The sequence below is a fragment of the Mesocricetus auratus genome, unplaced genomic scaffold, assembly GCF_017639785.1.
Source record: "Mesocricetus auratus isolate SY011 unplaced genomic scaffold, BCM_Maur_2.0 Super-Scaffold_100008, whole genome shotgun sequence".
Classification (NCBI taxonomy): Eukaryota; Metazoa; Chordata; class Mammalia; order Rodentia; family Cricetidae; genus Mesocricetus; species Mesocricetus auratus.
Genome location: NW_024429192.1, coordinates 61009533 through 61037074, shown reverse-complemented (window position 1 = coordinate 61037074; position 27542 = coordinate 61009533). Strand labels below are relative to the sequence as shown.

Here is a 27542-nt window from a genome sequence, read left to right as displayed (position 1 = left end):
TCCATCCCCTCCCCAATAGTCCATAAGCTCCACTCTCAGGCTTCTTGGTATCTCAGCACGTCAAACTAAAAATGTGTTGTCGTTTTGGAAAAGTTTCAGACAGTACTTAAGCCCCTTCCTTCCCTTTGTCTTGGGCAGCTCCACTTGTAGGAGATGATAATAATAGAAATGGATGCTTTTCAGATCAAGTTTGTGGAAACACAATGGATGCCTTGCTGCCACAATTGATTTGGTAGCACCCTGATGAGTGTGGTTTAGGCGAACAAGTTCTTGCTACAACACACAGGGGTCAGTCACTCCCTTTATATGTTAGCATCTACTATAGAGAGTGAGGATCCCAGGCTGGCCTGCAATAAAGCAAGGTGGTCTGGACAAATCATGTAGACTCCACTGCCTAGAGCAGGGACAGGCCCATCTGTTCTATACATCTTCACTAGGAACCCACCATGATCTCTGTAGACCCTGTGATAGAAGTCCTAGCAGATAGAAAGATAGATTCAGCTTTAAAGTTGACTGTGTACAAGGCTAAAACTGAAGTACCAGAAATATAGTTATGGGAAGAAAGTGAACTTTGAACTTTAGTGCGTAAGTAATAGAAAAGGGAAAGACGTTTTCATCTTTAATTTTATTTCTTTTTTAGCACGTGATTATAAAGAATGCTGTTTTGAAAGGGTCATTTGAGGGAAGTAAAGGAGAAAACTGACGAAGGGCTTGCAGCAATGAACAGGGAGTGTGGCAGGCATTTGGAGACTGTGTGGGAGATTACTATGTGATGTTAGGGGCCTACAGCAGTTGCTTTATTCAGATTGGGAGCAAGTCCTGGGGCTGAGACCAAGTCCAGAAACGGAGTGAGGAATGTGGGGGTGAGGGTGTAGAGCAGGATCCTTAACTATGGAGATGATAATCAAAGTTTACCAACCCCAGACTCCAGAAGCCAGAGACCACTGAGATGTGACACGGCATGGAAGAATACAGGCCTTGGGTTGGAATCGGATTCTCGTCCAGTCTCTGCCATTGATTAGCTGTGTAACTAGTATGAGTCACTTCAGTTTCTGAGCCTGCTTCCTCCGTTGCACAATGGGGGTTACAACTTCTAACCCTCAAGCTGTAATGTGTAATAAGACGAGCAAAGCTACCTTAGAGTGGAGCTAAGAATCCAGACCTTTCTCCAGGTGTTCCTCTGCTGCCTCCCTGCTTGCTGTTATCTTCTGTCAGCATATGACTTCTGGCAAAGGACACGCTTTCAACTCTACAATTCCTAAAGAACTTTGTCAGATCAGGTTTCAGGCTACAGAACATCCAAAGAAGCCGTTGCTCTAAGGGAATTATTATCTAGTCTCTAAATAATATGGCCATGTCTGATTCTTACACACCTCACATGGAATTTAGTGTACCTTCCTATTTGGGTTTGATTCTCAAGCAAGAAAAAAAAAATTACTTAACACAGTGAAAAGGTGATTATATTATTATGGTCATTGGAAAAGGGGCATATGGATTTCTCCCATCATTTTCAACTTGACCCTTCCTCCAAAGCCAACTATAGAGTGTTAGCAGAGAAGGAAAAGTATTCTGCCTGGGGAGCTGGACTTGTCAGGATGGTCGGGTACCTTCTGTGTCTGGGACCTGCATCTGCAAATGAGTAAACAATGCATGATCTCTACTTTAAAAGTGAGTCAGGATGGGGATGTGATAGACCAGATGTCTTCTTCCTCTCAAAATCACCAAATTAAAGTGCAGGGATCTGAAGCAGAGCAAATTTTCAAGTGTGTTTTAGCCCATTCTGGTTGCTGTAACAGAATACTGCAAACTGGGTAGCTCATGAATAAGAGAAGTTTATTCCTCACAGTTCCGAAAGCTGGAATATCCACCATCAAGTTGCCGATAGATTTGGTGAATAAGAGGTTTTTTGGTTCATAAATGCTGGCTTCTTGCTATGGTCACGTGGTGGGGAAAACTGGAAGATCTCTGGGGGTCTCTTTTATAAGGACTTTAATCCCATTCACTAGTGCCGCACATCACCATTCAGTCACCCAATAGACCAGCTCCTCAAATCATCACAATTAAGGTTGCATTTCCACATATTGGGGAAGGAGGCCATGTCTGAAAATTCAAGGCACAGCATACCAGCCTTGTGTTAACAGGGAAGACAAAACATAGACATAAGGACCTAGATGGTGCATGGGGTGGGAATGGGGAGTGGGGTGCTTCAATTTCAAGAAAACTGAAAGAAACTCCCTTGGGGGCAACTGTTATCTCTTTGAGTAAACTATGATCTCAGCCTCCAGAACCCCATGTTAACTGTGACGGGAGGTGTCTATAGGTCTACAAGGTGCTAGGCTCCATGTTAACTGCAAGGAGGTATGTTAGCCTGGGTCTCACACAAGTGTACCCAGCACAGGCTGGTAGTTTCTGTGAAGATCTCAGGAAAGGGTAGTAAGAAAGCAAGAAGAATGAAAAAAGGAAAAGAAGAAAATAAAACCTAAAGAAGAAAATACAACTTGGGAGTAAACTACTGATCTGGCACAAAGGGAAGCAGGCTTGAAAACTCTACCCCACCTCTAGCAGACCACGCAGAAGCTCCACCCAGAGGTCACAGCAGAAAGATTCTGAAAAGCCAGATGACAGTATGGGTTTTCTCAGGCATGGGGAGGAGAAGACACATCCCTGTCAAGAAAACCTGGGGCAGAAAGCAGGGAGCTGAAAGCAGGTGCAACAGCCAGCCAGGACAAGCCTGGCCAATGAAGGAGCAGTCTAAGAGGTGAGGGAGGGAGGAGGCCTTGGAGGAGGGAGAGAAGTCAGCTCTCACCAGCACTCACTGCTCTCCAAACTTCCTGTAGCACTAACCGGTCTAATCTTGTAAGGACGTATTATGCCCAAAGGATTCTGGGTAATCGGGTTTCTGGGAAAACTAGGGATGATGAACAGAAAAAAAGAAAAGGAACGAAGCAGGGAAGAGGAATTTCTGGAACCTTGGGTTCAAATTTCCTAGTTCATTTCATTAATGTTTTCAAAATTATGGTTTCCTTTTTGTAATCATTGCAGTCTAAATTTATGCCCTTAATAAAAAGTGCAAACACAACAGCACATGTGAGTTTCCTATTCCAGGTTCCAGGCACTCTCCCCAGAATTCATGCCACTAAGAGTTTCTGTGGATTTCTCCAGAGATATTCTATGTATGTAAATATACATGTATGTTTTTTAAAATCGCAACTGAACATAGGCTTAGTGGTGAACATTGTAGTCTCAACACACAGGAGGCTGAGGCAGGAGGATCAAAAATTCAAGACCAGTATGACTCCATAGTGAGTTTCTGGCCAACATGGACCCTGTCTTAAAAAAAATAGAAAATATATAAATACATTTTTCTCTGCTTTGAGGAATGTTTCATATAAACATATGCAAATATATACTTCATTGAAAAATTCCGTCACAACATCCCTCTAACTTGACTCTCACAGTTTATCAGTCTCCCTCTGATAGGCCCTTGTGTTGTTCACACATCTTTTTTTTCTAAACACACTCACGTTGTCCTTCTCTGTGCACGTGTCTCAAGCCATTTGTAAGAAACCTTTCCAGGGGCCAATTTATCAGAGACTCTGTGCACTTAAACTTTTGTAGAGTTTGTCAAGTTGACTTGAAGGATCCCTGCCACAAGAGAGCCTGCTGGGGTCACCGCCTCCTCACCGCTCCACAAACTTTAGGGAATCTAAAGGATGAAAAGTCAACTTGAAGGTTGTTCCACTTTTCATCTACTTAGTTGTTTGTGCTAGTCAACATCTTATCATCTTTTGATGAGTAGCCCTTTGCCTCTTTCTGGGACTGCCTGTTTAAAAACTAAATTGACAGACACACGCAAACTGCTTGTAGGCTAAACTCCAAAGCAGCATTAGTCATAAGCCTGCAGGGGACAAAGCGGAGCATCCAGCCCCTGTCACAGGAGGAGGCCTAACCCAGCCAAAGGCACATACTATACTGAGAGTGTCACTGGGTGAATAAAGAGTGCCACACACAGGGTTAGGTCAGCCAACTCGACAGGGGTCTAGGAGACACCTGGAGAAAGTTACCTTTCAACCAAAACCCAGAGGGGCATTTCAGAGTTAAAGGGGCAGAGGAGGCGGGACAAATCATTCCCTGAGGAATACCAGGCTCCAAGATGGTAAGTGGGAGGAAATTCAGGTAAAAACAGTGTAGGATGGTGGGGAGGGGTGGGGCCAGGGGATGAAGGGAAGGGTGGGTGATTACTGACTTCTCAGTTCGTCTGGGATCAAGAGGAATACAGGACAGCAGTTGAAGACTCAGGGAAGTCCCCTCCTAGCCTAGATGACCACCATATATCTTCAATGCTGCACGGCAGAGCTACTGAGGATTGGGAACTTTCTCGGAGACTGCAAGGACAAGTTTCCCCCACAGTTCCAGTTTCACAGTGTCGTGGAGTCTGTGAAGGATGTGAAGGTAGAAGTGGGTAGTGTGGCAAAGGCAGAAATGACACATCAGCTGGGTGGCACTTTGTAGCACGATAAGCCAGTGACAGGGTCCCCATCATGCGCAAACCCAGGAGGGCCCAAGACACCTCCTCATCAGGGACTGCCTCTTCTGTGTTTGCTCCACCGGAGCCGTGGCATGCCTTAGACATCCTGCCCTCTCATTCCACATGGGCCCCAACCCCATGCTAGGCCAGGTCATCCTGTGAACCCCCTCTCCCTTCCTAACGATGCTGCCTTAGCATCGTCACAGACAACACAGAGGTCAGCATGACTACTTTGGGAGCTGTACCTTTCTGAGGAGCAACAGGCATCCTGTCAGGGGTGATGTCCAGTGGAAGAAGCTAAAGAGAGTTCAGAATTCACTCTGCAAAGCCAGCATCTGGGAACTACCCGGAGGTCTCCTTCAAGAAACAGTTTCATATCTAGGTCGACAGTTGAAGAGTGATCTGGGACAGACATAATTTTGGACAATTCACCTTTACAAAGCTGAAACTAAAAGTCACTGAAAAAAACCAGAACACCCAATGGTATAGAGGAAAGTTGGATTCAGGATTATAACAATAATTCCACTAACTAAAAGAAAGGTTAAAGAAAAATAGTTTACAATCAAAGTACATTATGTAGGTACATGAGAATGCCACAGTAAAGCCCATCATTTTGTAGAATAAACATGCATAATCATAACTAAAAGCAATTCAGGTTAAGGTGACAATTAAGGTATTTGGTGACATGGTCTTTTGTGTAGATCTGCTTCATGGGCTCTCTGCCTGTAAGTTAAACTGCCTCTGCCTCAGCCTGCAGTATCAGGGCAGTGCTGAGGGCTGAGGCCTTGGAACACAGCATGCTGTTATTTGCCAAGGTCAATCCAGTAGGAGGCCTGAGGAGTGCTGATTCCCACCCCAGTGTCTTCAAACATTGTCTGTTAGAGTGGGAGGTCATCCATCCTGCTCCTCTTTGAATGTGCGTGTCTGACTCAGCTCACAGGGAAGGCACGGGGTTTGCAGCTGGAGAGGACCGTTTGCAGGACACCAAGGTCAGAGAAGTGAACAGGGCTTAGGGAGGGAGGCCACGAGGTTCACATCCGATGGCTACAGCCTGTGCTCCCAGAGTTCACAGCTCTCTGCTGAGGGACAGCACTACCCTCAAGTCCACCCTTGCTATGTCCTGAAAGTTCTAGTTGAAGTTAGGCACGGAAGTGGTAGATCAGAACTGCAGGAAAGAGTCGAGTTAGAAGGGATCATCATGCTCTCCCAGGTTCCATTCTGAGGGGATCTTGGCCAAGTCTCTGGCTGCGCCCACCTACAGAGCAAGGAGCACAAACACTTCCTTGCCCGGGGCCTGTTCCCTCTCACTCTACAAGACTGGTCAAGGCCTATGTAGCCATCCTAATACTTTGTAATAACAGGTATGTTTTGTGTCTGAGCTGTTTGGCACGGTCACTGTTAGCTGCCTGTAACTACTGCATACCTGAGATTCATTACTATGGATGAGAAACATTTGTTATTGTTTGGTTTTTCGAGACAGGGTTTATCAGTGTAGCTTTGGAGCCTGTCCTGGAACTCACTCTGTAGACCAGGCTGGACCCATGGAGATTCACCTGCCTCTGCTTCCCAAGTGCTGATATTAAAGGTGTGTGCCACCACTGCCTGCTTAATAAAATGGGTTTTTATAATGTATTCAATCATTTCTGGTGTCTGTAAAATAATACCATAGAGGAGATGAGTTCTAAAGAAAGGGGTTTACTGTAACTTGTGGCCTTAGAGGTACAAGGTTGAAGGACCACATCTGGTGATGGCTTTCTGACTGCAGAGTCCAGGAATAGCAAAGAACATCTGGCAGGGACTTGAGAGTACACATGGATTTTTTTTGTTTGTTTGTTTTGTTTTTCAAGACAGGGTTTCTCTGTATTGTCTTGGAGGCTATCCTGGAACTAGCTCTGTAGACCAGGCTGGTCTCGAACTCACAAAGATCCACCTGCCTCTGCCTCCCGAGTGCTGGGATTAAAGGCGTGTGCCACCAACGCCCGGCTTACACAGGGAGTTTTGAGTATGTATTCTGCCCTTTCATCCTCCTTAGGAAGCCACCAGGATTCAGTTCTAGGGACTCCATCCTGATGACTTTATCTAAAACTAGTAATTTCCAAGGGCCTCACCTCTAAGCACCATAGTCAGATTAGGTTTCCACACTTTTGATATGTCACAGCAGAGACCAGTTTATAACACATGAAAGCATAGCACATAGCCACACACGGCTCCTGGCTACTGTATTGTACAGCATGCCTGTATGATGCCCAGTTCTACTGAATACCATTGTTTTGCTCGGAACCAAAGCAGACGCTTGAGGGAGACTTTCTGGGAGCCTTGTTCCTGGAAGGCTGTGCAGGGCTCCATCAACCAAGAATCTCTCCAACAGACCCCCATTGCTCCTTTTTATACTTCCTTTATTCAAAGTCTGGAAAAAACCAATCCCTTCCTTTGAGAGGCTCCCAGACCTTTTAGAAAAGACAGAAATTGTCTGTTCAATCCAAGAGGCCACAAAGGGATTTTCCCTGGGGCAACAGTCTATCCGGCACACTAGGAGCATCGAGATGGGAACTTGTTAGATATGCAAATCTGGGGCCACACCCGGACTCTTGGATCGGAAGTTCCTGGGGTGGAGCTGACAATCTGTGTTTTAACAAGCCTGCTCACTCCGATGCCCTATGAAGGCTTGGGGCAATGGTGGGTGGGGGTGAAGGGAACACGGGGCTCAGGATTCTCAGGAGAGACCCAAGAACTGGCACATGAGTCTGTCAAAGAGTTCAACAGGCAGGGCATGCCCGGGCAGAGGGCTTGCACCGCATACCACTGCCATTGAGTTCTGAGTGCCTACTGATGCTCGTTTAGTAATCGTAAAATAATAGTTTGTCTATATTGCACTGTTTCGGGTAAGTTGCAGGGCATTTTAAAATAAAATTGCATTGTTTAAGAAAATGTTCTTGCTTATGACTTCCTTTGAATTCTAAATTTAACTAATGATTATTGTGGGTTAAAGTTCAGAAAGCCCAGTTCATTTACCTGTGGAATTCCTCCAATCTCTTCCCTTTGACTCCTATAAAGAAAGCGTAAACTTTTAACCATAAACACAACTCTTCAAAGACATGAGAAGACTAGCTAAAATGCTGCTGCTTAAAATCCACTTTTTCGAGGCAGTGGTAGCACACTCAGCACTCAGAAGGCAGAGACAGGCAGATGTCTGAGTTTGAGGCCAGCCTGAACTACAGAGTGAGTTCCAGGAGAGCCAGAGCCATTACACAGAGAAACCCTATCTCAAAACCTCCAAAATAATTGCAATAAAATAAATAATATAAAACTGATAAAGTAAAATGCCAATTTTTCTTTTTTCTCAGATGCTTATTTTCTCTATCAACTTAATTCCCCAAGAAGTCTGTGTACCTACCATCTTCCCACACACACCTACCACCTGGCATTGAACAAACAACTAGTTTAGTTAAACTAGTTAAGGCTGGACAAAACTAAGGACAAAGTGCTAAGTGGAAGCCTTCCTTAAACATTCTTTCTTGTCTGGATGGTGCTCTGAAATTTCCTCTGTTAGTGAAAAATAAAAATAAAAACCATAAACCACAGGTTCAGGGTCAGACACACTCGGGCTCAGGTTTTAGCTTTGCTGCTTGCTAGGGAGCCATTGACTTCTTTGTCTTTTTTCTCACGTCCTTGACTGTACCAGGAGTCATACTATATGAGGGCAAAGTTCAAGGAGGCATGTATAAAGTAGCTAGCACTTAGTAATAAACATCTGAAAATCTACATCTTAACATTGGTGTGTTTTGCCGTGGATGCCGGGAACCCTAGAACTGGAATTACAGACAGTTGTGAGCTGCCGTGTGGATGCTGGGAATTGAACCCAGGTCCTCTGTATAGTGGCATCTTGCCTTGCCAGTGAACTTGTAATAGTGGCCACACCCTTTAAGGTAGAGGAGCCGCAGATGGGCGCTCTCTTGGGTCGGGAGAGCATCGAAAGGGCAGAGGCTGCGTCTTCTGGAGCAAGAAGGCCTTGGCGATTACTTGCTCTTATCTGTGTAAGTTGTTCCCTAATAAAACACCTGTTTATCTTTTCTCTTGGGTCTGGTGAACTCATTTAAACCCCACCTTCACCTCTGGAAGAGCAGCTGGTGCTCTTCACCACTGAGCCGGCTCTGCAGTCCGAGGCTTGCTTTTTATAAGGAGATACAGTACACGTGCATAGGGAGAGTGCTCTGCTCTGTGGCTGCATCTTGGTGGCTGCTGCTGGTGTGTCCTGCTAGGTCCCAGAGGGCAGGTGTGAATGCCAATACCTGCATGAAGCTTTTGAAATGTTTATCTTATTTATTACTATTAGTGTGAGGGGTATGGGCATGTGGAGTGCACATGTGGAGGTCAGAGGATGACATGATGGGGTCCGTTCTCTCTTCTCATTGTTACATGGGGTCCTGGGGATTAAACCCAGGGACCGGGCTTGCTCATCAGGCACCTTCACTGCTGAGCCGGCTCACCTGCCCCAGGGTTAATAAGAGCCAAGTGCAGGGACACCTGGAACTTGGTGAGCACATGGTTGAGGGTGGACAGTGTTAGTGCAGTCACTCTCAGTTCTCACTCCAGACAAGAAAGGCTGATAGGGAGCTGTGATCTGCTTATTAGCAACGTACTTCCACACGCCCAGCTTTCTGGAGCTTTAACAACTCCCAAAGCACCACACATCTATGAAGACTCACTCTTTCTCTTGAGTCTAGAACATCTTTATTGCTCCCTTTGTATTATTGACTGGGTTCTGATAGATCTCAGTGGTTGCTTGATCTATTCCATGATACAGCCATTTCGCTACAATCCCATTCAGTGATTTAGAAATTTTTTAGGAAGAAGAGACAGACAGAACAATTGTTTGATTCTTCTAATTTGTTACATAAAGGAATTAGGAAGACAAAGTTAAGAATCTAAAATTTAAGCAGAGCATGGTGACCCATATGGTTAGTCCCAAGAACTCAGGAGGCTGAGGCAGGTGGACCTTCCAGGCTAGCCTGATTTACTTAGCAAACTCTAGGCCAGAGAAGGTTACCTAGTGAGACTTTGTCTTAAAAATACATGCATGCATGCATACATACATACATACATACATAAAAATAAATTCAAATTTCACAAATGTGCTTTTTTACTTTAAAAAATATTATTAGGGTTGGAGAAATGGCTCAGCAATTAAGAGCACTGGATTTTCTTCCAGAGAACCCAGGTTCAATTCCCAGCACCCACATGGAAGTTTATAACTGTCTGTAGCTCCAGTTCCAGGGGATCTGACACCCTCATAGAGATGTATATGCAAGCAAAACACCAATGCACATTAAATAAAAATAAATAAGTCACTTTAGAACATTTTTATCTCTCTAATCCTTAAAAAAATGAACTGATTCAAACCTAGCATGGTGGCACACATTGCAATCCCAGCACTCAAGAGGCTGAGGCAGGAGAATTGAAAAGTAACTAATACACTCTTACAAACTCAGAAGCATCACCAAAAGTGGCCATAGTTTATCAAATCAGCAAAAGCAAATGGCTGGAGAAGATAGACAGGTGATCTTCAGAATAAGGGCCCACATTGTCTAGGTGGCCACAGTCCCTCCCCCCTCTTCACGGTGAGCCTGGCTTGTGTCCCCCATCTGTAGTTTCTGTGTGGACCCTCAGAGCATTTGGGTTGTTACTGTAACCTAACACAAAGCTTTCAGGGCACAGGTAAAACTTGGTCAACGTGACATAATAATTTGTGCCCAGAACTGAAAGAAAGGATTCGTGTCATATGACTCCTTGCCCAGAGCGTGTTTTGTTTCCAGCCTTCCTGAAATATAATTGACGTAGGATAGACTGTACACATTTGAAATAAACAGTTGTCTGAATTGAGACCCATGTTGTCCTAGCTACACCTCTATCATTGTGATAAGACACCATGACCAAGGTTGCTTACGAAGAAAGTACTTACTGGGAGCTTGCTCACAGTTCCAGAACATTAGGGTTCTTCATCGTGGCACCAGCAGGCAGCAGGCGTGGCGCTGGAGCAGCAGCTGAGAGCTCACATTCGATCCGCAAGCACAAGGCAGAGAGAGATGGCGAGCTCGTCAGGAACGATGTGGGCTGTTGCAGCCTCAGATCCCAACCCCCAGTGACACACCTTTTCAACAAGGCCTTTCTAACCTTTCCCAAACAGTTCTGCCATCTGGGGAGCAAATATTCAAATATATGAGCACAAGGCGGCCACTGTCACTTAAACCACCAGCGTGTATACTCATAAACAGTTGCCAGAATACGAGCGTCCATTATTTCCAACTTCCTTCATGCTCCTTGGCAAGGCCGTCTCTCCATCATCTCGTCTTACACCCCAGTCTTCAGCAACACTGGTAGGCTTCCTGTCATTTCACAGCCCCTAGTAGGAAGTAAACTTTACCATCGAGCTACACCCTGGTTCAACTATTTGTATCTTTTCCAAAAATATTTCATTTTCACTTTTTGTTTGTGTGTGTGTGTGTGTGTGTGTGTGTGTCTCGCATGTGCAGATGCCCAGAAAGACCAGAAGAGAGCATCAGATCCTATCCCCCAGAGCTAGAGTTATGTAAACTACCTGATGTGGGACCTGGGATGCCAACTCAGATCCTCTGGAAGAGCAGCAAGTGCTCTTAACCAATGAGCCACCTCTCCAGCCCCTCAGCTGGTTGCAGTTTTGTAGCCAGCAAACCATCTTGAGATTCATCCATGTTCTTAGACATTCTAGTAGCTCACTCCATTTTAATTTTACTCAGAATGTTGTTGCATAGCTACACCATTTGTAATTTGTACTATTGACAGATATCTGGGTTGTTTCCAGTTTGGGGATGTTACAAACACAGCTAGAAGGAAGCAGTCTGAGCAAGCCATGAGGAGCAAGCCAGTAAGCAGCACCCCTCCATGGCCTCTGCATTAGTCCCAGCCTTCAGGTTCCTGCCCCGGTTAAGTTCCTGTCCTGATTTCCCTCCGTGATGAACTTACTAGGAAGTATAAACAGAAGTAAACTCTTTCCTCCCCAATTGGTTTTTGTCAAGGTATTTCATCCCAGCAATAGAAACCCCAAGATGAATCTGAAAAGAATGGCCTATTTTATGAGTAGTTGGGTCATTTTGCTCACCCACAGAAGTTTCCCATATTCTTTTTAGTGATTTATTTTTATTTTACAGGCATTGCTGTTTTGCCTGAGTGTGTCTGTATGAGGGTGATGGATCTCTTGGAACTGGAGTTACAGACAATTGTGAGCTGCCATGTGGGTGCTGGGAATTGAACCTGGGTCCTCTCGAAGAGCACAGTGCTCTTAACCTCTGAGCCACTTTCTCCACGTACTGACTTGGCCTGTACTGCCGCTGCCAACCGTCTGTCCCAATCTGATGGCCGTTCTTCCAACTCATTATCAGGGTTCATGATGTCATCTAGCCTTAAGTCCTTCTGCAAAACAATACATTTCTGGTAAGTAGCTTTCATTTTGTTTTGTAAATGTTTTAAGCAATCCTCTATGAGCATTCCAGTTTATTGGCTTTCAATTTTTTTTTAAAGTTTTTTGTGTGTGCTGAGAAATACTGGCCAAATCCTGAATCACTAAGATTGGGTTTTGTGTGGCCTCTAGAAGTTTTGTAGCTTCTCCTCTTAGGCCTGTGGTTAGCAGTAGTCAAAGGTCTGGGACTTGTGTTTTTGAGAGTCATTGCTAAACTGGCTCCGTGTCACACGAACCCTTGCCTTGCATACTTATTTCAAGACTCACACACTCCTGAAATCATGAGGGCACTGTTGCCAGCAGTGTAAGACAAGGCTCTTTTGAAAAGTTATCTTTTGTCCTCTTGCCAGCTCAGGTTATTTATTGTCTCAGAGCCCAAACCTATCATTTTCCAATCTGTGCTCTGTGAGAGCTTCTGGTTTATAGCCCAATGGTTAGAGATTGTCACTTCTGTCACGGTCCTCCAGCAGCTGAGGTCGAGCAGAACTGCAACCCCACCTCATACAGTTTCATAACTTTACCTTTCCCGGGGTGGTCTTTAGGGTATTTAAATTCTCCTTTTGCACTGTGCAAGTTAGGGTTGCCCCTTTAATTTTCTCCAGAGTGTCCCAGAGAGGGCAGTAGAGAGGGTAGACTGGGAAGGTGAGCACTATGATAAAACTCACTAATCTGCACAATTAATATGCTAATTATTGTCTTAGTTAGGGTTTCTGTTGCTGTGAAGAGAGACACCATGACCACGGTAATTCTTACAAAGGAAAACATCTAATTGGGTGGTTTGCTTACAGTTGAGAGGCTTAGTCCTTTATCATCATGGTGTGACATGGCCTCATGCAGGTAGACATGATTCTGGAGAAGGAGCGGAGAATGCTACATCTTTGATCTGCAGACAACAGGAAGTGAACTGAAATGTTGGGTGTGGCTTAAGCATATATGAGACCTCAAAGTCCACCCCCACAGAAGCACGCCTCCTCCAACAAGGCCATATCTACTCAAATAAAGCCACACCTCCTCATTGTACAACTCTCCGTGAGCTTATGGGGGGCCAATTACATTCCACTACCACAAGCAGGCAATGTGGGAAACACTTCCCCCACCAGGAAATGAGGACCCACATCACAAAGAGTTTGCTATCTCCTTGCTCAGGAGATATTCCTGGCCACACTTCCAGAACCAGGAATGGCAGGACTGGATGCCAGTTCCTCTGGTCCCAGGAACATTTCTCATCGGCATGCCCCATTTTCTCAGTACAGTCAATGGGACTGTCTCCTCATTAGGGTGGCTGTTTAAGGGTTTGAATCTCTAGAAAGTATTTGCTTTAGCTTGGTCCAAATGAACTGCAGCCACAGAGGCCACTGCACTTAGAACTTCATCTGGGACTGCAGCTTTGACTTGGAACAACTGACTACATTCTGCCTAATGATGGAGTATGAGCCTTCTTATAACATTGTGAACTTCATTTGTCACAGCATTCATCAAGCTATAATTACAGTACCTCATATGTTAGGAGTATTCCACATCTGCCTCTCTCTGAAATTCTGTCAGAAAACAGCTTCATCTGTCTTTTAAAAAAAGTATTTTATGTGTATGAGTGTATGAGTGTTTTGCCTGCATGTGTGTGTGTGTGTATATACATATACATATACATATACATATACATATACATATACATATACATATACATATACATATACATATACATATACATATACATATACATATACATATACATATACATATACATATATATATATATATGCACCAGGTGCATGCAGTGCCCATGGAGGCCAGAAGAGGGCACCAGATAGAGTGGAACTAGAACTACAGACACTTGTGGGCCTTCAGTTGGTGCTCAGAATCAAACTCGGGTCCTCTGCAAGAGCAGTCAATGCTCCTATCTGCTGAGCCATCTGTTTGTAACTGTGCCCTGAAGGTAAAGCTCCATACTCAATAAATATTTGTGGCATGCAGGGCAATGGTGGTGAATGACCTTAATCTCAGCACTTGAGAGGCAGAGCCAGCCTGGTCCTATGAAGAAAGTTCCAGGATGGCCATGCTACGCCAATCTGCCCCCTCCCCACAATATGATATAAACATTCAAATAAATGAATGTATTTCTATATGTTCTCAGCCACTGTCTAGGCATCTATACTGACCAAGAACCTACATTAGCAACTCTCCTGCCAAGACCATTGCTACAGTGTACGTCTTCCAGGGAGCAACTGTACTTACCAAGAGACTTTACATTCAGCATGAAGGCTGACTCAAAGTCCAGCCTGAGGGGCAAAACTACCAAAACACGTGACTCTCCAGCCCAGGTTCAGGCAAATCCTGCCTGATGCCCCATGTCCCGGACCTCCCACATTAGAGTCTTCATCTACAGCTCCTAAAATCAATTCTCATGAGTTCTGGACAAAACAGACCCTCAATAGATGCTGACGGATAACAAGCTCTTTATGCCTCTTGGGAAGCTGATTTTTAAACTGTCCCATAAACATGAATAGAAGGCAGAACTGCAGAACTGATGGGTTAGTAGGAAAAAATGCTTCCTGCTTCCAGTAATGTGCCAATCCCTGGCTGCGAGCATAAGTACCAGCCAGCGGGGTACAGCAGGTCAGTCATAAACAGTTCCTTAAACGATTACTCTAAAACGAATGTGACCCTTAGCACACCACAGAAAGTGAGCCTGACCATAAAAGTCATTAGAATATTCTCTCAGACTACCCTGGTCCTGGTTGAGTGAAACTTTCTGTTAGGTAAGGAAACCAAATACTAAGAGCACGTATTGAACTGACCTGTTAGAGTAGGGTAGTTAGAGACAAACATTTTGTAGTCAGAAGAGGGTTCAAATTCTACCTCTACTAAACACAGCTCCAGGAAATGTAGGAATGGGCAGAGAAGTAAGGGTTGTTATTGGTACCAACACTGTGCTGTTGACATCTCAAGGACAGAACATGCAGGTGTTGGGCTAATGCAGAATAAATGGTGGAGATGAGTCTTGTGGAAAACTCAGCTTAGGACTTGGGGAAAAGGAAAAATGACTTTGAAAGGGGAAATCAAAAGGAATGAAGGTCTGATGAATGCGGAGGTTCACGTTGGAAAGTCAGTGTCATCTTGACTCCTGTGTTCCAAAATTTTCTTGCCTGAGGAGGAGACCAAATGTAAAGATTTGCTACTCAAAATGTATTGGTGGCCCAGAAGCACTGTTGGAAGTTCTGATTCCAGGACCCGGCTTCAGAAGGGGTCTCTGAGGAGGGGACCCCAGAACTTCCTGTGTGGACTGACTTACAGAGCCCTCATCTGAGACCAAAGTTAGCTGAGTGAGTCCGTCTTTTGGTCATTTGTCTCACCTGTGGTCACCCTTTACTACATGATTCTAGATGTCTATTCCTACACAGAGAACGGGAATTCCACTCTAAGCCGTGACTGACAAAGCTTAACCGGCTGGAACTGCTTGCTGACAGGCAAAAGAAACCAAACAGCACAGAAGGAATCTGGTTGCAGACGAAGAACCAGTTACAAAATTGGAAGCATCTATCTCAGAATGGACAGGGTCCAAGGCAGGACCTAGGAAGAAGGAACAAATGGATACCTTCAGGGAAAACTGCTGTAGGAGATGACTTCAGTGACTTTCTGAGCTGTATCTTGGTCCTAACAAGAAATTCCCAAGAGAGAATCTGGTTGATCAAGGCCCAGTCGTATGAGAAACCCTGAAACCCAAACAGTTCCACCAACTAGGAGTCAGTCTTTCGAATATATGAGATCATGGAAGCCATTCCCATTCAGACCACCACGCATGTTAATACATTTTTAAATAAAGTTTTTTAGCACTGCATGAATTTATTGTATAAATAGTTGCAAGAAGAAGAAGCTTGCCTTTCTCTGTGATATCTGTTCATATTTTTATCCAGTGGGGACTTTGTATACACAGTAGGCATTTCACATACAGTGAATGATAGAATATTCACAGAGATATGTATGATTAGATACATGTAACATATAACATTATTATAATTTCTTTTCAGCTGACTAATTCTAAAGAGAAGCTGTCAAAGATATATAAAAACACTTGGTCAAGAGAGGCACCAAGCACATGGAAATCTGTAACTTGTGAAGTATCTCAATACCAATTGAATCAAGTCTAATGCCTTGGTGTTGATCCCACACTGGCCCTACCCAAGTAAAGTGAGACTCTATTCTGAGTTTTGAACCTGGGTGGTTTCAATTGAAACCAAGAGGTTGAGGGTGAAAATCAGAGGAAGAGTGCTTACTAAGCATGTGTATGGACCCCTCCCCCAAACCCAGCACCATAGTTTGTAAATAGTGAACCCATGACTCATTTATCTCTGGGGCCAGAACATCTTGTCCAGAAGTCAATGGGCAACATAAGAGATGTAGGAGTGGGGGTTGGGGCAAAAGTACAACAGACCCAAGACTTTGAAAAGTCATTTTGGGGTGTGCTGGAGGGTGTATCCACACTTTCTTAGAAGTCCTATTCCCTCAACAGGGCCTTCTTTTAGCAGGAGATTGAGGTATTCTCTTCTGAACTGAATTTGGACCCCACCACTCAAAGATAGACAGTCTAGTTCCAGCATCCAAGGAATCTCCCTTAACCCACATACTCCCCTGCCCATTAGCAGTGGCTAGAGTGTCTCTTCTGATGCCCAAGCCATTTAGAATGCACAGTTAGTCTGTGATTAATTTCCCTGCGCTCACCAGTGCTTAGCATTGTGCTTTTAATAAGCTGGTGCTGAATAAACACTTCCAAAAATGCTAAATGATATAAACTCTGACAACAACTGTGTAACTGACTGTGAGTACCTACTTTAGCAACTTTGGCTGGTTTATGCTTTGGGGTACAAAATGAATATGCTTTTACATGTTCCCCTTGGGGGATTATGAACAGAGAAGCAAAGCCTCTGGCACATAGTGGGTTTAAGAAATATTGATTGATTGAATGTATACTATATACTGTGTATGAATATATCTTTCCCTTCTATTTATTTTTAGCTGTGTTGAACCCAGAGCCTCATGCGTGGTAGGCAAGTGCTCAACCACTGGACTATGCTATGACCTCTGAGTGCATAAATTAACTGAAAAATGCATATACAGCATGGGCAGGAAGACAAAATGTGCAAATTAATGGAAAAATTGCAGCAATCCTCAAATCAAAATGAAAAACCAGTAGTGGGGCTTAGGGGTGGGCATGTCCATGTCACACTGAAATGCATTGAAAAGCCACCATTCCACATGCTGCAGGAAATAAATCTCCAACCTGTCACACTGGTATCACTACATGACACTACATAATGTGGAAGGTGCCTTCCAAAGTTTCTCAAGTTAACTTTCAAACTTACTTAAAATCTGAGATAAAGAAGCCTCTTTGGGGGAAGACTCTGAAACAGAATTTAGCTGTAAGCGCACTTTTATTCCCCCTTCTAAATTGCCCAGGTCAGAAGGCTCTCTGAGGTCTGGGTTTTCTATGAGGAAGATGTGCAAATGAGGAATTGAATGGTAAAGTCAGACCTTGTCTGGAACGTGGCCTCTCTGCTTTTTAATAGGCCTCTTTTCCATTTGGTTTGAGATAAAGTGGCCCCAATTATTTTAAAATCCTTTAAAGGAAAAGATATCCATAAATTACGTTGCAGGCCTCTCCTGGTTTCCCAGAGAAATTAAATTCTTACCTTAAATGACTTAGATCACATGCACAGAACTAGACAAAACTCCCTTCTGTTGCGTTACAAAAGACAGACCCAGCAGCACAGAATTTCGGAGCTAAAAAGATAAATAGAAATAGATATAAACACACCCCAGCAGCAAAATTCAATAGCAAGATCAAAGCTAAACTTCCTCCTGCACAGAGTTCCCCTTAAGATTTTTTTCCCCTCTTTTGCACCATAATCTGAGCCTCCGAAACGTTGGTTCCTATTCAGCCTCAAGATCAAACAGCTCACACACATCTGCTGGGGTGGAGGTTTCCTTCTTTCTTTTTTAAAGGCATTCAATAATTGGTGGGGTGAGGGGAGAAGGGGAGATTGAACATCAGCATAAAGACAACAGCAAAACACACCACCTCACTCCTGCCCATGCAAATGATGGCCGTGGGAGAGGGCTGTGTGGACGTATTTGTGAGAGGTAATGCCAGCACACTCCAAGAGGAGTTTTGTTTTGTTGTTGTTGTTTTCATATTGTTTGCCCTAGCACTGAACATGACCTGTTTTGTCTGTTTCTTTTTTTTTTTTTAACTGAAAAAAATATCACTTTATTTTATCTCTTTCCAAATGGAAATCCATCCTGGACCTGTTTCAGAGCAGGATAGGCAAAGGCCGGGCCTGGGGCTGTGACAGAGACAGCTGCAGGCCCTGCACACGGGCAAAGGCAACTGAAGGTGGCATGGCCCACAGAGGACAGAGGGGGAAAGCCAGAAATGCTGAATGATGCCCCGGAAGGAAGGCTTCCTAGAGGAGGCAGCCTTCAGAAAAGGTCTTAGGGACAGTGGTATTCTACTAGTAGGCATGTCTGAGGCAGAAGGACCTAGTATGAGTATTTGTTTGGCAGAAAAACTAAAGAATGAGGTTTTAGGGAGATGGCTCAGTCAGGAAGTGCTTGCTGTATGAAAACCTGAGCTTAGCCGGCTGCAGCAGGCATGGGTGTAATATCAGTGCTGAGAAGGCAGAGGCAAAAGATCTCTCAGGAACTTTCTGGACAGGCAGACAAGTTCAGTAGATGAGCTCCAGATTCAGTGAAAGCCTGTCTCAAAAAATAAGGTGGAGAGTGACTAAGGGAGATTCTCAACCCCAATCCCTAGCCACAGGCATGTGTACTCTGCAGCCCCCGCCACCCCCACACACACACAAAGAAAAGTAAATTCAGGAACGCTCACGTGCCTAGGTAACTGGTATGGTATGTAGAGGCTGGGATGGGAGACACCATGGAGACCAGTGGCAATCTTGGCAGTAGAATAAAAGATTAAAGCCACCATTTATTACAAGGTGGTATTTGTCTGCTCTTAAGTTTATCTTCTCTTCTATCCCAGCTACTCCTTGTCCTCACGCGTTCTTGACCTTGTTTCTGAACAGGAAGATTTACAGCATACAACTGTCCTCTGTCACAGATGCAAATGAAGAAGAGTCTCCCCCTACCCCACTGCAGGTGACAAAAACTTCAAAGTAGCCTCAGAAGAACCAATCTAAGTGAACCCCAATAGACGAGATGTCCTAATCATTTCTTCTTCATTTTCTATGGCCTTTCTGTTATTTCAGGGTCACTGCTGGCTTCTGAGATTCTCTTACTCAAGTCACCCCAGGGTGAGTCTCTTGTTTAGTCTCATTGAGGAATGCTAAACTGACTGTAACAAATCACCCCCAAATCTCAGAGGCTCCATACAGTGTTTATTTCTTGCTTGGGCAAACACTATGCCCTTTAGCTCTTAAGTGGCTGTCTGCAAGCTACCTTGGGAGTCTGGGATGCTTCCATTTGCGACTAGCTTCCCTTTCATGGACTCAAATTCTTCAGTTACAAGAAGGCGCCAATGTCTCTGCCCATGTAGCTTATAGCACTATGGTGGTTGTCAAATGCTTAGTAATCATGACAATTATAAAAGCCAGTAACATATATTAAATTCTTATTATCCAGAAGACACTGTACTGTATGTTTCATGGACATACACTATCACAAAGTACCACCACTGTTGCTCTAATTGGAAAATGAGAGGGATATTTGCACCCAATGGAAATACAATGAAAGCGTGTCTGGCTCCTTCCCCCATTAAGCTTTGCATGCATTGATCTTCCTTTTAGTGATACTCTTGGCCCAGATGTGAAGGTAGTTTACTCCCCACCTCCATTGCGGTATCCAGCTTCATGTCATCTTAGAGAGGGTGATCACGGCTCAGTATACAGGTGCTTAAGAAATAAGTATTGAGCGTGTGGATCTACCTTCACACTGCAAGTCACTACAGGAAAAATAGTCCTGTGTGTTATTTTCTCTTTTGTCTGTACATAGCTATAGCAAACCACGGGACCACCAAATCCAGAACGTTGACATTCTCACAGCCTAGCATGGAGAAACCCACCAGCTGCAGCCTGTCAGCTCTCCTGGTGAAAGAGGGGTGGGGGTGGGGAGTTGCTCCTTCTCTGCCAGGCCCCAGGCATCTGGGTCGCCTGCACAAGCCATAATCAAATCATCATATCTAGCCAGTGTCTCCTGGATCCTGTCACTTCTGAATGAGAAAAAATTTGCTGACAAATTTCTATCAGCAGGAAGTTGGTGCTCTCCTGCAAGGCTGGATGAAAAGCACCTGTGACATCAACAGTCTCCCTCCTTCCCCCTCCTATTGGAAGCTTTGAGGTTGCAGGGTTCTCTGTTTAGGCCCAAGTAGCCCACCTACCCTTCTGAATCCCGTTCAGGCCCTGCAACTGTTTGGACTGCACGGAATGAGCCCAAAGTTTCCTAATTATGAGTCTTGCTGTCTTGTGCCGATCAAAAAAGAGGCTCTGCCCCAAATCAAGAAGCCAACGGCACCAGTAAACCCTGGCCTCGCCATTGTCCCCACAGTCAGGAGCATTTATTTGATTGAGTGCCAGGACAGTTCGTTGTAACTTATAAAAGCCCTGGTTTGAAGGAAGGGCTACCTGGCCTCTCTATATGCCTGACGGTTTTCACTCTGTAGCAAAAACTGTGAGAAAACAAACCAAAAAACACTTCTCACTCTTCATCAGAAAGATTTTCCCCCATAACAGAGAATTTTGCTGGAGAAAAAAAGAGCTAAAAGGATAAAGATATTGGTAGAGCGTAATGCCATAAATCTGATTAATTTACCTTGTGACACTCATCACAAAAAAGTTAAGGGTCAGAGTCTTGCCTGAGGACTGACCTTTCACCAGCAGCCAAGGCGGTCACAATGGGGGTCTACAGGCCTTTCACAGCTACCTGCTGCTTTGCACAATGCAATTGGACACAGTGTTCAACATGATGGAGAATACCTCAGAGCTCAGCCCCTTGTTCTGTGTCTGTGGACTGGACAGCATCCAGGACAGGACAGCATCTTCACTTTCCAGATGGGACCAGACAAGAGCCACCTTGGGGATACAGGGTCAGAAAACACAAATAGAGAGCTCTCGATGGCGCATGTGCAAACTTATAGTTACTATCTTATAGACTATCCAAAGATGATCAAGTCTGGGTCCTTCCTTAAGGAAACACAAGGGATCACATTGTTGTCTATATAGAATACAGTCGGTGCCTAATGTATGGAAGGTCCTTTTGTAGACTTCACAGGGTGACTAATGGAGACTTGTGATAGTAAATGACGCAAGAGAAGATAGGCAAGAAAAGCATCTAGCCCCCCTAGTCTGGGAAACGCAGGCTGGTGCTCCTGTCACTCTTTGCTTCCTGTTTCATTCGTGTTTAGAGAGGGTTCCACAACCCCTGAAGTGACCTTGGGTTCCTGATCCTCTTGCTGCAGCCTCCTGGATCCTAGGTTTCAAGATAGAAGCCACAACATGTTGCTGCATCTCCTGCATTTCATCAGTGCACCAAAAGAATGCTGAAGATACGGTCCCTCTGCTGCCATTCACATTTGGGTTTTAAAGCTACCTCTGACTGAGCAGTCTTGTGAGGCATGACTAGCTTGTCCTAGGCGCCCCACCCCACTTCCCAGTTGTGGTGTTGCTGCCTGGGAACATCTAGGACACTTCCAGAGATTTCCGTGTCCCTGCCTGTTGCCACCCTGTGCTGCCAGCCTCGCTTGCAGCCTTCTGGCTTTGTTTTTCATCTTTGCCTTAGCGGGATGTGTTAAGGGAGGGAGCATCTGGTAGAATGACACCACGGAATGGGAACCAGACGCCCAGTCAAGCGCCACCAAGAGCTGTCTATCCGTGGAATTCACCTTTTGTTCAGCATTTGCTCTGAGGTGGGCTTGGGCTGGGCTTTTAAACTCACATCCTGCCCTGTGTCTCCCAGAGGCCCGGTGGGTTCTGCTGCGTCAGCGATTCACACGCCTGGCAGAAGCGGTTCCGAGCAGCCGGCAGCCAGGAAGACTTGCAGCATCCCCTTCTGGCAGTCACTTTCAGTTCCCTAGAGATTTATGGCAGCAGCAGATGGGCCCAGGTGGACTCAAGTGAGAATCTCAGACAGGCTCAGCTCCTCTGCCCACTGAAATTGTGTCTAGACAAGAGGCAAGGCTGATGCGCCTCCCAAATTCACTTTGAAACAACTCAGAAGTGTGAAAGGGATTTACAGCCACAGGAAGGTCTGGAGCGTCCAGGCAAGACACCAGGATTGCTCTGGGGGGAAGGAGCAAAAGGAGGGAGGGGAAAGGGAATGAGGAAAGAAAAGAGGACACTTAACGGAGATGGCGAATGCTCACTTAGCGCAGACCCCATTCATCCCCACGGTCTGTCTCCCAGGTGGTGATGTGCACTGGTCGTCTGGCAGACTATTCACCATGGTCCAGCTCTAAAAGAAAACAACACCACCACGTGTCAGTCTGCAGAGGGTCCCTCGGTGCTGGGCACAGTCCTGGTGGGAGCAGTGGGAGCAGTTGGTGGCTTGGATAGGTTTCCACAGGAGCCCCAGATAGAAAACAGGTCAAAGTGCCTCGGCACTGGTGGTTGAAGAAGTAGGTGGCCAGGGGCCCGGCTTCCTGGTACCTTGCTGCCACCTTTCCCCCATAGTGGGCCCACCTAAGGGGAGAACCCTGAGAAGAGGGAACTCATGAGTTAGTTTGGGCCCTGGCAGGAGCCACTCTTTCCCCACACGCTAGGAGAGCTGTATTTCTGGGTATTTGACCAGAGAAGAATGCAGGCTGCTGCAATCAGAGGCGGAACAGAAGGAAGCAAGCTTGGGGCTGCCCCTCTCCCTGGCACAGACACATTCTCAAGCTGTAGTATGCGGCATGTGACCAAAACTTCCTGGAACTGTCCCAGGCCCCAGGCCCAGATAACCAGGCTTCATCTGGGTGCCATGTGTCCGGCATCTTAGAGATTTCATTTTACATTGAAAATATAAAAATCATACTAAGGGGAAAACTGACTTCATTTATCTATTTTATGCTTATTAAAAAAGGTTTACTCATTACTTATAGACTTTTTTTGGTAGAAAAACAAGAAAGTACAAGAAAACAAAACTAGATAATCATCTGTATGTTCTCCAAGAGGCTTATGGCTTGATGCTGGTATTGGGGGGCCATCTTCAATAGGATAAATGTGACATTTGGGAAAGTACATTTTAGTGAAGGAATTGGTGAGAGACTAAGATATATTTTGAATACACACACACACACACACAAATGTGAACAAAACATTTTGGAATACAATTTAGTCTAGCAATTTAATATTAGCATCTGGAAAGACCCTGGTTTGTCAGTTTGGTGGGGAATATAAAGAAAAACCCAAAGAGCAACTTGAAAAGAGTAGTTACAGAAAGGATTGTTGCAGTGGCCCAGGCAAACAGTCCCAGCATTCCAGAGGGCCAACATTTATCACCCATGAAGTTCAGATAATGTAAAGGGCAACCTGGGTCGGGGAACTTTCCGGAAGGGTATCTGAGGGTGAAGGAAAGGGAAGGCTCTTCAGTGAACTCCACGAGGCAGTCAGCGGTGAGGGGAAGAAGGCCAGAGAGCTCTGCCAAGGGCTGTGATGTGGCCGCAGGGCTGAGAGGAAACGGCTCTCCCAACCTACTATTAAAGCAGCTGTGGTCAGGCTCTTGGTGACAGCTCAGCGCTGGCACGGAACACAAGACGCTGGCTGCCCCCCACCCCCAGCAGTTAGGATTAGTGGGCATAGACACTAAGAATACACCCTGCAAACTCACTCTAGCAGCTTAACTGTTATGTGCCCACACATTATTCTCTTGCAGCTCAGAGTTATACCTTCTTTTCTATGGCTGGAATCGTGCTTAAAGTTTTCCACCTCCCCATAGGGTTACATGAAGTGCAACACACAGACCTTAGATGCTTATTAAAGTTTGGAAAATGAGTACACCACGAGGCCCATCACCCAGCCAGAAACAGAATATTTCCACCTCTCAAGAAGTTTCCTTCATGGCCATTTCTAGTGTCCCTCTGTCTGCATATAGCACGAAGCAGATTGGATTTGTTTCTCTACAATGTCACATACGTGGAATGAAGTACTGTGTCCTCTTTTCTGGCTGGCTTCCTTTACTTGGTGTGTTTTTGTGACTTGTGTTATTGTATGCACCGGTAGTTTGTTCTTCTGTTGTTGTTGTTGTTCATTCGGAATATTGCTTTGCTGCAATACCACAATTTGCTGTCGGTTCCCACACCTATTGTTGGACATCCAGTTTCAGCCTCTATGGATAAAACTGCCATAAAAAATCCTGTGGAAGCCAATTCAAATTCACCTGATTTCATTCTTCCAGTGCAAACATCCGCTAATGGAATTGCTGGGTGGTAGGGCAGAGCTATGGTAAAATTCCAGACAGATTTCCAGTGTGCTTGTCCAGAGTTTCACACTCCAAGTAGAAGTCCAAATATGTTTCAGCACACAAACACCTATACTTCCAGGAGGGCATAGGCTGAGGCAGTGTCCCCGCACAGGCCATATGGGAGCAGTAACAGCTGACATAGCTGTCATTTCCTCCCTTACTGAGCAAACCGCTTGAACAGATGATGTCTGAGATGTCACTAGCTCTGCAATGACACAGACTCATCCACCTATTTTTAGGCAAGAAAACATTAGTGACTATCCTGGTTAACAATTGTTATCTACTTTGCAACTCAGGAATGGAGTTATTTGATGCGCCATCTAACAGCCTCAGACCCTGACTCAACATATAACACTTTGTGTTGGTTGGTTTTATGTCAACTTGACGCATGCAGGAATCGTTTGGGAAGAAAGACCCTGAATTGAGAAAATGTTCCCATCAGATAGGCTTGTGGGTAAGCCTTCACTTTTCTTGATTAATGCGGGAGGGCCCAGCTCACTGTAGGTGGCATCACCCCTGGGCTAGTGGTCCTGGGTGTTATAAGAAAGCAAGGTGGACTAGCCTTGAGAAGCAAGCCAGTAAGCAGCACTCCTCCACGGCCGGCCGCTTCAGTTCCTGCCTCCAGGTTCCTGCCCTGTTGAGTTCTGGCCCCGACTTCTCTCACCAGCAGAGTTGGGGGTGGAGGTTGCAACCTGAAATAGGCCTTTTCTTCCCCAGGTTGCATTTGATGACAGTGTTTTATCACCGCAATAGAAACCCAACTAACTTTAACCACAAAGAAACATTATTGACTCACAGACTACTGCAAGTCCAGAGGCCAAGGCTGGGTTCAAACAAGGAATGAGCAAGCTTCTGCCACACTTCCTCATGTTCTCCTGGCTGTGTCCGCCTCTCTTTGACGATTTCATCCCACCCTTAGTTTAGAAATAAAAGGCAGCAGTCTAACCCTCCCTTCTACACACACACACACACACACACACACACACACACACACACACACAAACACAAACACACAGAAGAGAAACCACCATTGCAGTGGGACTTTCTTATGAACAAGGGATCTTCTGTCCCAGAAAGTTCTGGAAAACTCCTTTTCATGTCTCATCAGTCTATATTAAACTGTTTATATCCCGTTCCCAACCAACCTCCACAGGCAGGATAGTGCCCTGAGATTACTGCTGTAGGGCTGGAGTCCTGGGTGATCAGTGGCTGAAGTCCTAGGTGGCCAATGACTGGGAGTCCTAGATTGCCAATAGTTGGGGTCCTGGTAGCGGGTATCAATGGCTGGAATCCTGGGTGGGGTTGTCAATGGTCTAGTACACTTACTAGTTTTACTAATGAGAACAGATGAAGCCATTTTCCCCTAAAGTGCTATATGGAAATTGACCAAAACAGGTCCTTCGAAGTGGAGAGGGACAAATACTTGATACACAACTCGACCCTGAAGTCTTCTTCACAGGTAGAGAAAGTCATCACATGCTCCTCACAGAGACCCATGGAATCCTAAGGGACACCCAGAGGCCTGGGCCGACAGCAGCTTGGGAAGTGTGGCAGGTTGAATGGGATCATAAACACCTTTCAGCTTTTCCTATCCTTGGCAGGCCTTCCCACCTCCTTTGAACCTAGGCTGGCCTTGCTCTGATCCACAGAATGCGGCAAAAGCAGCCCTGCATACGCTGTCCGACGTAGGCGCTAAGAGGTCTTGGGTACTGTCCCTACTCTCTTGCATCACCCCACACCGTATCAGGAAACTTACCTGAGTGATAACAGATCACACAGCTGACTGCCAGCGCCAACGTCCTAACTGTGCCGGTGAGCTCCCCTCACGCCTCCACTTCCAGTCAAGTTGGCACATGACGTGGTCACATGAGTGACTCAGGCAACACCACACAGCTGAGCCCAGCCAATCAGTGGAGCTGGGAAGGAAGAGTAAGGCACTGTTGTAAGCACTATCTTTGGGGTAATTTATTTAATAATAATAGGTGAATGAGCCAGGAAACCCTTTGAAAACTCTTCCAGTCTTCCCAGATTGTTTATACAGAATAACTTTTTGTCGACTTGTCACAAACTAGGGTCATCCGTGAAGAAACCTCAACGGAGAAAATGCTTCCATCAGATTGGCCTGTAGGCAAGACTTGGGAACATTTTTCTAGATTAATGAGGGAGAGCCCAGGCCACCATAGGCAGTGTCACCCCTGGTCAGGTGGTCCTGGAGTATAATAAAAATATCTGGATGTGAACTTGAGGCACACTCACTATTACCTGTGTTTGAAAGGACCATTCCATTTTTTTTTAAACTTGACTGCTGTCCAGCTATAAACAACAATTCTGCCTTTGGGATGCTCCGATCCTTGGTCCCTGGTCCCTCCCCCAGGGAGGCGCTTCAGCCATCTGTAGTCACTCTCCGACATCCCAACTAAGCAGTCCGGATTCCCAGCCAAGGAAGGTGGCTTAGAGCAGCTCACGGGCCATCTCAACAACCAGATGATGCTGTGAGAGCGTCCGGAAATAGCGGGCCTCGGTCAGAGCCTCCCCTAGGGGGACTACACCAGTCCTCTGAGAAAACCAGCTAGTTTGTTCAGTGTAGACTAGCTTTGGGGAAAGCAAACAAACAAGCAACAAAAAAACCTGCTTGATGGGCTGAAAGGGAACTGCAAAAGGAGGAACTCAATATGCAGGTGGTACAGACCCAGGAGCTAGCCAGTGTGCTCTCTCTCTCTCTCTCTCTCTCTCTCTCTCTCTCTCTCTCTCTCTCTCTCTCTCTCTCTCTCTCTGTGTGTGTGTCTCTCTCTGTCTCTCTCTGTGTCTTTCTGTCTCTCTGTCTCTGTCTCTCTCTGTCTCTGTCTCTCTGTCTCTGTCTCTGTCTCTGTCTCTCTGTCTCTCTCTCTCTGTGTGTGTGTGTGTGTGTGTGTGTGTGTGTGTTGGGTTCAGAGAGGGAAGAACAGGATGTGGCGGGCAAAGCGTTAGCTGGAGAGGGATGTGCAGAGCAGAGGTGGGCAGGGAGAGAAACAAACAGTGCTCCTGTCTCCAGGGAGGGGAGCCAGCTAGGACAGAGCTTCTGGTTGCTGGTTGCTT

The 27542-nt window shown here is 45.5% G+C and overlaps 1 long non-coding RNA gene across 2 annotated transcripts; it reads right to left on the bottom strand.

Annotated features, from left to right (window-relative positions):
• Positions 1-1812: 1812 nt before the first annotated feature.
• On the bottom strand, positions 1813-26377 carry LOC121141974. 2 transcript variants are annotated; one of them, XR_005878966.1, is made up of 10 exons: positions 26224-26377; positions 21963-22478; positions 21005-21100; positions 17705-17795; positions 12807-12903; positions 11873-11974; positions 10488-10928; positions 7541-7574; positions 4774-4930; positions 1813-4435 (listed from the first exon to the last, which is right to left on the bottom strand). It is a non-coding gene; the product is annotated as an uncharacterized LOC121141974 (long non-coding RNA). The 2 variants fall into 2 exon arrangements; XR_005878965.1 differs by lacking the exons at positions 1813-4435; positions 4774-4930; positions 7541-7574; positions 10488-10928 and having other exon boundaries at positions 10957-11974.
• Between the last annotated feature and the right edge of the window lie 1165 nt (positions 26378-27542).